Source organism: Oryctolagus cuniculus, chromosome 18 (assembly GCF_051225735.1).
Source record: "Oryctolagus cuniculus isolate XC-2025 breed Fujian yellow rabbit chromosome 18, ASM5122573v1, whole genome shotgun sequence".
Classification (NCBI taxonomy): Eukaryota; Metazoa; Chordata; class Mammalia; order Lagomorpha; family Leporidae; genus Oryctolagus; species Oryctolagus cuniculus.
The window spans coordinates 19,716,333-19,726,205 of NC_142884.1; positions in this window are offsets into that span (position 1 = coordinate 19,716,333).

The window sequence follows — 9,873 nt, forward strand, 5'->3', positions numbered from 1 at the left end:
CAGCCCAGTCTCACCAGGAAAAAGACAGTGGCCCAGGGGCAGAGGACACAGGGCACCCCTGCCACCTCTTTAGAAGCGGCATTCCCTGTCCCCAAGGGCCTGCACCAGACTCCATGTCTGCCCCACAGCCCCAGCTCTCACCCCATCATCTTAGGCTCAGTTCCTTTCCAGCCATGTAGGAGGGACTCAGATGCGGGAAATTCAGCCAATGCACTGTTAGGGCGCAGGAGTTGGTGCCTCAGTCCCCAGAGATGAGAGTGAGGTGGGGAGTTCAGGGCCATCCACCCTGTGGGGCTGTGCAGGAGGAGCCGGTGGTGTCCCAGGGCTTCCCTTGCCCGGGCTGCACACACCCTCCCCTCTGGGGCCAGCAGCCTGGAAGAGTCCTCAGCGTCACACGTGGTGATGGGGACCCCAGGATGAGGTCGGGGCAGGCACCCTGCAGGCCAGACAGGGGCTGTGGAGAAGCAAACCGCGTCTCTTCTTCTTCCAGCCAAGGCCATCGAACAGTGCAGCAGGCCCCTGGGGCAGGCACGCGTCCCCCAGATGCACGTTCCTGCCCCCACTGCTCCGAAGGCCAAAATCACCATTCAGGACACAGTGGCAGTGTGGGAGCAGACCAGGGGTCCCGCTACCCGTGCAGTGATGATCCGTCCTCCAGGAAGCTTTGGCCTCCGCATCACCAAGAGGGAAGGCATGGAGGAGGAGGAGAGCTGGGAAGGCAGCCCAGAGCCCCTCGGCCTGGGCTCCCCTGTGGGGACCGCAGAGTCTCCAGGTTCTGCCAGCCCCACGGAGACCTCGTGGGGGAGGGGAGGCCTGTGCCAGTGCGCCAGTCTCCCTAACCTGAGCGGGCCAGAGCACAGGGAGGACGACTCCTCCGACGCTGGCAGCCGGGAGGGCCTGTGGATGTGGGCTCCTCCACAGGCCTCAGAGCCCCCAGAACCAGGGCCCATGCAGGCTGTCCCCGCCTGGGGGCCACGGCTGAAGACTCCCCCCTACTGGCATGGCAGCCCCACGCACTCTGGGGACAGTCATGGGCTGGAGCCGGCCAGAGCCAGCCCTGGGCTGGGAGACCAGGCCCGCGTGCCCTCCCTGGCCAGAGGCCTCCTTACCTCTTATTCTATGGGGCACCTGGATGATGGGTGCCTCCTAGAAGAGAGGCCGAGTCCAGCATCTGTCCTGCCCAGGCTGGGCAGCAGCCTTCCGTGTGTCTTCACGGCATCCTATGCACTTGGTTGAGCCCCCACCCCCAGGCTCTTCCTGGGGCCAGGACACCCTGACACTGGAAGACAACAGCCGTGCCAGGAGCCACTGTACTCTCCTCCCGCCCCCTCCCCCACCGCCACCCTCAGGTGGTGCTGAGCCTGTATTAAATTGTTCCATGGAAAGGAGTTTGCTCCAGTTTGTGACCCCGGCGCCCAGCGGCAGCAAGCTTCCCCGTGTTCCTGGGGAGATGGGTGGTTCCACAGCCCCCAGCCCCAGGCAGAGACCCACTCAGGACCCTGCAGACAATGCCTGAGATTCAGCTGTGCCCTGTGGGGCTGGGTCAGGGTGGGAGAGCAGCAGCTGTGAGTGCCCGTGACCTCTGGGACAGATCGGCACAATAGGAACAGCCGTGGTTGGAGGGCCTGTGTCACCTCTGTGCTCTCCCCTAGACCTGGGCGGCTGTGGCTGCAGCATCCCTGGCTTGACCCCACACGGCTCTCCCACATGGGAGAGGATGTGCACTCTGGGCTGGGAGGCGACCAGTGGCCAGCAGTGCGTCTACTGCCCAACTGACCAGGTGTTCGTAGCGTAGGCAGGAGGCACATTTAATAGAATCGCATGGATTCTCGGTGGAGGTGAGAGGGACTTGCTCTCGGCTGTGCCTGTGTGTGAGCACCACGGGAGCAGAGCCCTTGGCCCTGGGACTCAGAGAGGTTCTCCAGGAAGGGCTGCCGCAGCGTGCTGGAGGGGCCTGGTCTGTGTGCTGAGCTCATGTGCTGTGGGCGGGAAGGGCCCTAGCACACAGGTCACCTTGCTCTCCCACAAGCACCACTGTCAGAGGTGATCTCTGTGGCCGTGTAGCCACAGCTCTCAGCCGGGCACGCGGGCCACAGCTCACCTGAAACACAGGGGCGGCTGCAGAGCCCTGTAAGGACTGGCGGTGAATTCGCAGACTCAGCATTTCCCAGCTCCTGCCTGGCTCCTGTCTCCCAGGACACACATGAGGCCCCGCGATGTCTCCAGAGGTTGACCTGAGGGACTCGAAGTCCTACCGGAACCCAGGTGCTGTGAGCAGTGCCACTGAGCTGGCCTCTGCCTGTACCCTCAGCCACCCCTAACAGAGGACTCAGTGCCTGGGGGTTTAGGTGGCACAGGAAGCCAAAGTGGGTTTAGGGAGACCTCAACTAAAATCCGGAATGGGGAACCCCTGATACTTCGGGAAGAGGCTTTCTCAGAAACCCTTCAGGCTCATTGGAGGGCGTTTAGCTGAAGTTGGAGGGGAGTCCTGGCCACTCTGCGTGGCAATAGCAAAATACCTGAAGCCGCGTTGCTTAGAAAATGAAAGAAGTTCACTTTGCCTGTGGCTTGACCAGCCCGAGAGCGTGGCACGGCACCAGCTTCTGGTGAGGGTCTCATGGCAGACAGCATCCCCCAGCAGGAGTCCGAGTGAGATGGGGCTGGAGGAGGACTGGGCCCTGTCCCTGATGACAACCCCAGGGCAGGCAACGTGGGGAAGACACCACTGGGACACGTGCATCCCCTCCTGGACCACGCGGGGTCCATCCCCTGCCTCGGCCCCTGAGTCCAGCTTCTTACACGCGTGCACCCTGGGAGGCAGCGAGGATGCCTCAAGTAGTTGGGTTCCTGCCACCCACATGGGAGATTTGGGTTGAGATCCAGCTTCAGCCATGCCACTGCAGGCCTCTGGTGAGGGGAACAGTGGATGGAAGCAACCACCCCCCAAGATCCACGAATTAAACATTTGTAACGACATCTTGATAATAAGGAAATATTTGTAGCAACAACAATGGGAACTCACCCCTGTGCACCCTAAGCCACCCCAGGAGGCCAGCGTCAGTCCATGCAGGAGCTGGGTTGGGGCCCATGCACCCATGCTCCCTGCATATGGACTCTGGGGAACAAACCTCCCCCTGAGTGAAGGAAAATGCAATGTGGAGAACACCAAGCCTAGGCATCTGGAGTTTGAACTCAGGCAGAGAAAGGAAAACGCATGGGCGTCTTCCACCCAATTAGGAACATCTGACTGCTGAAGCTGAGTGGTCCCCATTCAGCACTCGCTGTGTTATTTTACAGCACTTTGTGAATCTCCAAAAGAGTTTACAATGCAATTTAAAGGGAGAAGCTGAGTGGGGAGGGGGAATAAAAGAATCAGTTAAAACCCAAGTGTTGCTGGATAGCATCTCTGGACATGACATATCTGTGTGTTGAGGTGGATCTGTTCTGAGAGGAGGAGCGTGGTGTGGGACAGAGGCGTGGAGCCACCACACAGACCGGGGAGTCAGGTGAAAGTGAGCCAAATAGAGCAGCCCACAGACTAATTTATTTCAGTTGGTACAGCAGCTTATATAGCCGAGACATCCAATCCAGTCATGGGGCAGTCTGTGCCCTAACCAATCACAGCCTGTGGCCAGGCAGTTTCCAAAACCATCCAATCACAGCCCATTGCCAGGCAGGCTCTGCTGCCATGTGGTTTCCCAGGTGGTTTTTGAAGTAACCTGAGTAACATGCTCGCTTGCCAGCGGCCATCTTGGCATGGCCTTCTCATTCCACCACATTTCCCCCTTTTCATTTATTTTTGAGCAATGGGAGGCATGATTTTTGGCCATACCATTGTTGACCCTGTGTCCATGTGGTCTCTGTACGCGGCTGTGCCTGTCTTAGGTTGTCCCCCAGGGGATATTACCCGTCGTTGACTAAACAGTGCTCAACATGGGAGACCACTGGTGTGCTTGCTCAGATGGGGTAGGAATGAGGAAGAATGGTAACCAGGAATTGTGTGACCACACACAGCCTGTGGGCCGTTTGAGTGGCTGACCAGAGCTAGTGGGGTATGAAGCATTAATGGATGTGGCTATGGGCAGTTTCCCAGGGTAGGATGATAGGGCAGGTGCATCTGCTAACAAGGCTGACTCTCAGTCTTGTTCAGCTGGTTCTGGTTGGCTGTCAGTTGCAGGCTTGATGTTTCTGGCTGGTACCCAAATGGGCTGTGCCGCATTCTCTGGAAAGACACAAGCATATCCTCGACCTTTGGTTAGAGAGAGTGTGGCCCCTTCCATTCTCCTGTCAGGGGTATTTCCACCTAAGCATAGGGGCCGGGGTCTGGGATGGAAAGGATCCCCAGTGTTTATAAGCTGGGCTGACCCCTTGGAATCAAAAGGAAGAAACTTGATAGTGAAAAGGACCTCAGTCAAAGCAAGCTGTGGGTCTGGGGGCATACGGTTGTTTTTCTGTCCTTGTAAGAGATCTTTAATCGTCCTATGAGTTCTTTCAATGATTGCCTGCCCCTGTGGCTTGTATGGGATACCTGTGGCAGACTGTATGTTCCAGGACCTCAGGAAGGAATTAAATTCCTGTGGTGTATACGCTGGCCCGTTATCAGGCTTTATTGTCCAGGGGACACCGAGGACCAGCAGGGCTGACTTAACCGCCTTTATCACATTTCTAGCCTTTTCTCCAGATTGGGCTACTGCAAATACAGCCTTTGAATACGTATCTCCCACCACATGGACAAACATAAGTTGACCAAAGGAGTTAATGTGGGTGACGTCCACTTGCCAGAGCTTCTTAGGAGCAAGGCCTCGCGGGTTCACTCCTGCTTGTAGCAGTGGGCCTAACGGGGCGAGGGGGGCACAATTCTTGCAAGAGTGCACTAGGTGTTTGCATTGGTCATTGTTAGCTCCGGGAAAAGTGATTTTGTGTTGCTTTCTGCCATATGAAGTTTTTGGTGTAGAATAGGGGCTCGTTCTAGGTGTCTGATGGCAGCCTTGTTGCAGGAGATAAGACGATCAACCTCTTCATTGCCTTGGGAAACTCACATAACAAGCAGCAAGTATGACCTGCAAACCAACGTAAGCACAGCAATGGAGTTTTCTTTCTGAAGTTGAGCCTTGAAGGATCAAAATTGAAAGTATGCATCAGGAACTGAACCTCACCTGTGTTTAGATGGGGCCTGCTGAGTGGGAGGAGGCCTCATGAACTCATTATGTCAGAGTTCTCACTTAGCCTGTGAGAAACTGTGTGTTTTTTTTTGTTTGTTTGTTTTTAAGATTCATTTATTTGCCGGCGTCGCGGCTCACTAGGCTAATCCTCCGCCTGGCGGCACCGGCACACCGGGTTCTAGTCCCGGTCGGGGCGCCAGATTCTGTCCCAGTTGCCCCTCTTCCAGGCCAGCTCTCTGTTGTGGCCAGGGAGTGCAGTGGAGGATGGTCCAAGTGCTTGGGCCCTGCACCCCATGGGAGACCAGGAAAATCACCTGGCTCCTGGCTCCTGGCTCCTGCCTTCGGATCAGCGCGGTGCGCCGGCCGCAGCGCGCCGGCCGCGGCGGCCATTGGAGGGTGAACCAACGGCAAAGGAAGACCTTTCTCTCTGTCTCTCTCTCTCACTGTCCACTCTGCCTGTCAAAAAAAAAAAAAAAAAAAAAAAAAAGGAAGACCTTTCTCTCTGTCTCTCTCTCTCTCACTGTCCACTCTGCCTGTCAAAAAGAAAAAAAAAAAGATTCATTTATTTGAAAATCAGAGTTACAGAATGGGAGAGACTGAGAGAAAGGCCAGGCCACATTCAGGAGCCAGGAGCTTCTTCTATGTCTCCCATGTGGGTGGCAGAAGCTCAAGTACCTGGTCCATCTTCTGTTGCTTTCCCAGGCCATTGGCAGGAAGGTGGATTGGAAATGGAGCAGCTGGGATTCCAACCAGTGCTGATATGGGATGCCAGCATTGCAGGCAGCGGCTTTGCCTACTAAGCCACAGCACGGTCCCTGAGAGAGTTTTGTTTTTTTAAAGATTTATTATTTGTTATTTATTTGAAAGGCAGCGTTAAAGGGGGGGCAGAGACAGAGAGAGAGGTCTTCCATCTGCTGGGTCACTCCCCAAATGGCAGCAACAGCCATATGGGATGCCGGCACTTCAGGCCAGGGCTTTAACCCGCTGTGCCACAGCGCCGGCCCCTGATAAAGTTTTCATTTACAAGCTGAATCTTGGCCAGCTGAAGCTCCGGCTGGGCGGGAGAAACGTGGAGTAAGCAGTGGCAGGAGCAGGTCAGAGGTACTAAGTGGCCTGTGACGATGATTGAGGCTGCAGGCATTTTTCCATGTGCTTGTTCTGTGTGTTTGGGTACGGACACTGACGATTCGCACTTCTCCCTCGCTGTTGTTTTCCACGCCCATTGTTGGGGTTGTCTTTACATACAGTTTTCAGGTTACGGAATGTTCAGCGGGACCATAATGAATTTTTTTTTTTTTTTTTGACAGCAGAGTGGACAGTGAGAGAGACAGAGAGAAAGGTTTTCCTTTTGCTGTTGGTTCACCCTCCAGTGGCCGCCGCGGCCGGCGCACCGCACTGATCGGAAGCCGGAAACCAGGTGCTTCTCCTGGTCTCCCATGGGGTGCAGGGCCCAAGCACTTGGGCCATCCTCCACTGCACTCCCGGGCCACAGCAGAGGGCTGGCCCGGAAGAGGGACGATCGGAACAGACTCCGGCGCCCCAACCGGGACTAGAACCCAGTGTGCCGGCTCCGCAGGCGGAGGATTAGCCTAGTGAGCCGCGGCGCCGGCCAACCATAATGATTTTGAGGACCGCTGCTGAGTCTCATGGAGTCGGCGATTGTTGCTTCCTTATTTTGGGCGAAGCATGAGGACTCCTTTACCTGTGTGAAGCCTAGCTGAGTCATGTTGGCTGGGAACAGGATTATTTTTACTGTTTTCTAGTAGCTCAGATGTGTGTAGAAGAGCGTGTATGGGAGCTGAGTACCTAAGGCAGAGACCATGGTGCTGTTAACTTATTGCCTCTCAGCTGCGATTTCTTCTCCGCCCCGCAGTGAGACACAGAAGCTGCACCTGCGTTTACTGGTTTTCTGCTGGTGCAATACCAAGCTCTGCCAGTAGAGGGTGTAGGAGACGCACTAAAGCAGAGCTGAAGAAGGGATTTTGGAATTTGTTCTTCCCACAGTGCACCTGCCGGCGCGTTGTGAGAGCTCTAGGAAGGTTTTGATGTCAGCAGGTTTTGATGTCAACATTGAAGTGCCTTCCTGTTCAGCAGCCAGCCCGCAAGCTCCCAGAAAGCTGCTTTCTGTTCCCTAGGCGTGGCCCGTTGCACCCAGCATAACCTGCACCGTGCACGGAGTCCCACATCCACCTACTCGGCTGGCGTCTGAACCCAGCACTGGAGGCCCCTTCTTCAGGCATTCTCCCCTTCAAGGGCGACTGGCAGCTTCCTACAATTGCTATTCCTGAGTCTTTAGATTCTGTTTTATCAGATCTACAGTTAATGATTGTTTGCTGCCTAATTATCCCACGTATTAAAAAGGCCCGATTCCAGGTCCAATAAAATTGGGTGTTGAAAACAGTTAATTAGAACTAGAAGGATGGGGCCGGCACTGTGGCGCAGAGGGTTAAAGCCCTAGCCTGAAGCACCGGCATCCCATATGGGCACCAGTTCGAAATCTGTCTGCTCCACTTCTGATCCCGCTCTCTGCCATAGTCTGGGAAAGCAGTAGAAAATGGTCCAAGTCCTTGGGCCCCTGTACCCGTGTGGGAGACCTGGAAGAAGCACTTGGCTCCTGGCTTTGGATCGGTGCAGCGCCAGCTGTTGTGGTCATCTGGGAAGTGAACCAGCGGATGGAAGTCCTCTCTCTCTGTCTCTACCTCTCTCTTTCTCTGCCTCTCCTCTCTCTGTGTAACTCTGACATTTGAATGAATGAATAAATAAATAAATAAATAAATAAATCCTTTTAAAAAAAGGAATAGAAGGGAACTTTTTCAACCTAGCAGAGGACATTGGTGTAAAACCCATTGGATGCAACACTGAAGGACAGAGCTTGGCCCCGCAGTCAATAAAGGACAATGATGGCTGCTTTTGCCACCACTATTCGGTATCGTCCTGGATGTCCAGAGCAAATAGGCAAGAAATAGAAATGAAAGGTATCCAGTCAGGGAAGAAAAAGAAAAATTATACTTAGGAATGACAGGACGCTGTATCCTCAAAGCATCTGCAAAACCTAGTAAATTGGCCAGCGCCGCAGCTCACTAGGCTAATCCTCTGCCTGTGGCGCCGGCACCCCAGGGTTCTAGTCCCAGTCGGGGTGCCGGATTCTGTCCCGGTTGCTCCTCTTCCAGTCCAGCTCTCTGCTGGGGCCCGGGAATGCAATGGAGGATGGCCCAAGTGCTTGGGCCCTGCACCCCATGGGAGACCAGGAGAAGTACCTTCGGTACTTCGGATCGGTGCAGTGTGCCAGCCGTAGCACGCTGGCCGTAGCGGCCACTTGGGGGGTGAACCAATGGAAAAAGGAAGACCTTTCTCTCTGTCTCTCTCACTGTCTAACTCTGCCTGTCAAAACAAAAACAAAAACAAAAACAAAAACAAAAAAAACAAAACCCTAGTAAATTGAGCAAAGTTAAATAATCCAAGACCAACACACAAAAACTGTTGTTTTAAATACACAATAGCCATGAACACTACAAAAATGGTATTGAGAAGACAATTTCATTTATAACAACATAAAGAGGCCGGCCCTGTGGTGTAGCGGGTAAGGCCACCACCGCCTGCAGTGCCAGCATCCCATATGGGCACCGGTTCAAGTCCCAGCTGCTCCACTTCCAATCCAGCTCTCTGCTGTGGCCTGGGAAAGCAGTAGAAGATGGCCCAAGTCCTTGGGTCCCTGCACCCACGTGGGAGTCCCGGAAGAAGCTCCTGGCTCCTGGCTCCTGGCTCCTGGCTCCTGGCTCCTGGCTCCTGGCTTCGGAACAGTGCAGCTACAGTCATTGCAGCCAACTGGGGAGTGAACCAGGTGATTGAAGACCGCTCGCTCGCTCGCTCTCTCTCTTTCTCTCTGCTTCTCCTTCTCCCTCTGTGTAATTCTGACTTTCAAATAAATAAATGAATCTTAAAAAAATAACAGCATAAAAAAAGAACTTACTCAGGAATAAATTTAACCACAACAGAGCAAGACTATTACACTGAAAATGACAAGCTATCGAAGACCACAAAGCATTGTTGAGAGACATTATGCAAGACCTCAATAAATGAAAAGGTATCCTGTGTGCATAGACTTGACAACTTATTGCTGGACACATAAAATCGTCTATGTTTATGGGATGCCAAGAGCTGTTTTGACACACGGGTACATGTGTCATGTCCAGTCAGGGCAAATACAACCTCCTCCACTGCTTTCCCAGGTTATTAACAGGGAGCACCTGGGACTCCAACCGACACCCACATTAGATGCCAGCACTGTAGCAGGCTTAGCCTTCTACACCACAGCACCAGCCCCAAATAAATGCATCTTTAAAAAATAAAAAAGATGCCCCCTTCCACATTTCCTTCACCAGTGATGCGGTCTTCACAGAAAATGTCACTTGGTAAAAGTCTCTTCTTCCAGATAGATGTCGAACTCCTTAAAAGTACTTGAATATCTCTCAGAATACGGAGCAAGACATATTACCGGGATACAATGGTGTTGAAGGGTTGGGGCATGCGCACCGATTACACAGTAGGGCTGCTGCTTGTGCGAATTAGCAGGAGAGCTCCACACCTGTCCACCTGCGGTACCCTGCAAGCTTCCCCATCTGAGCCTCTCTGCAGTTTTTTATTTTCTCTCGTCATCACCCTGACAGCCTCGAGCCTACAGAATTGACTTGAAAATTTTCTATGAAGGAAA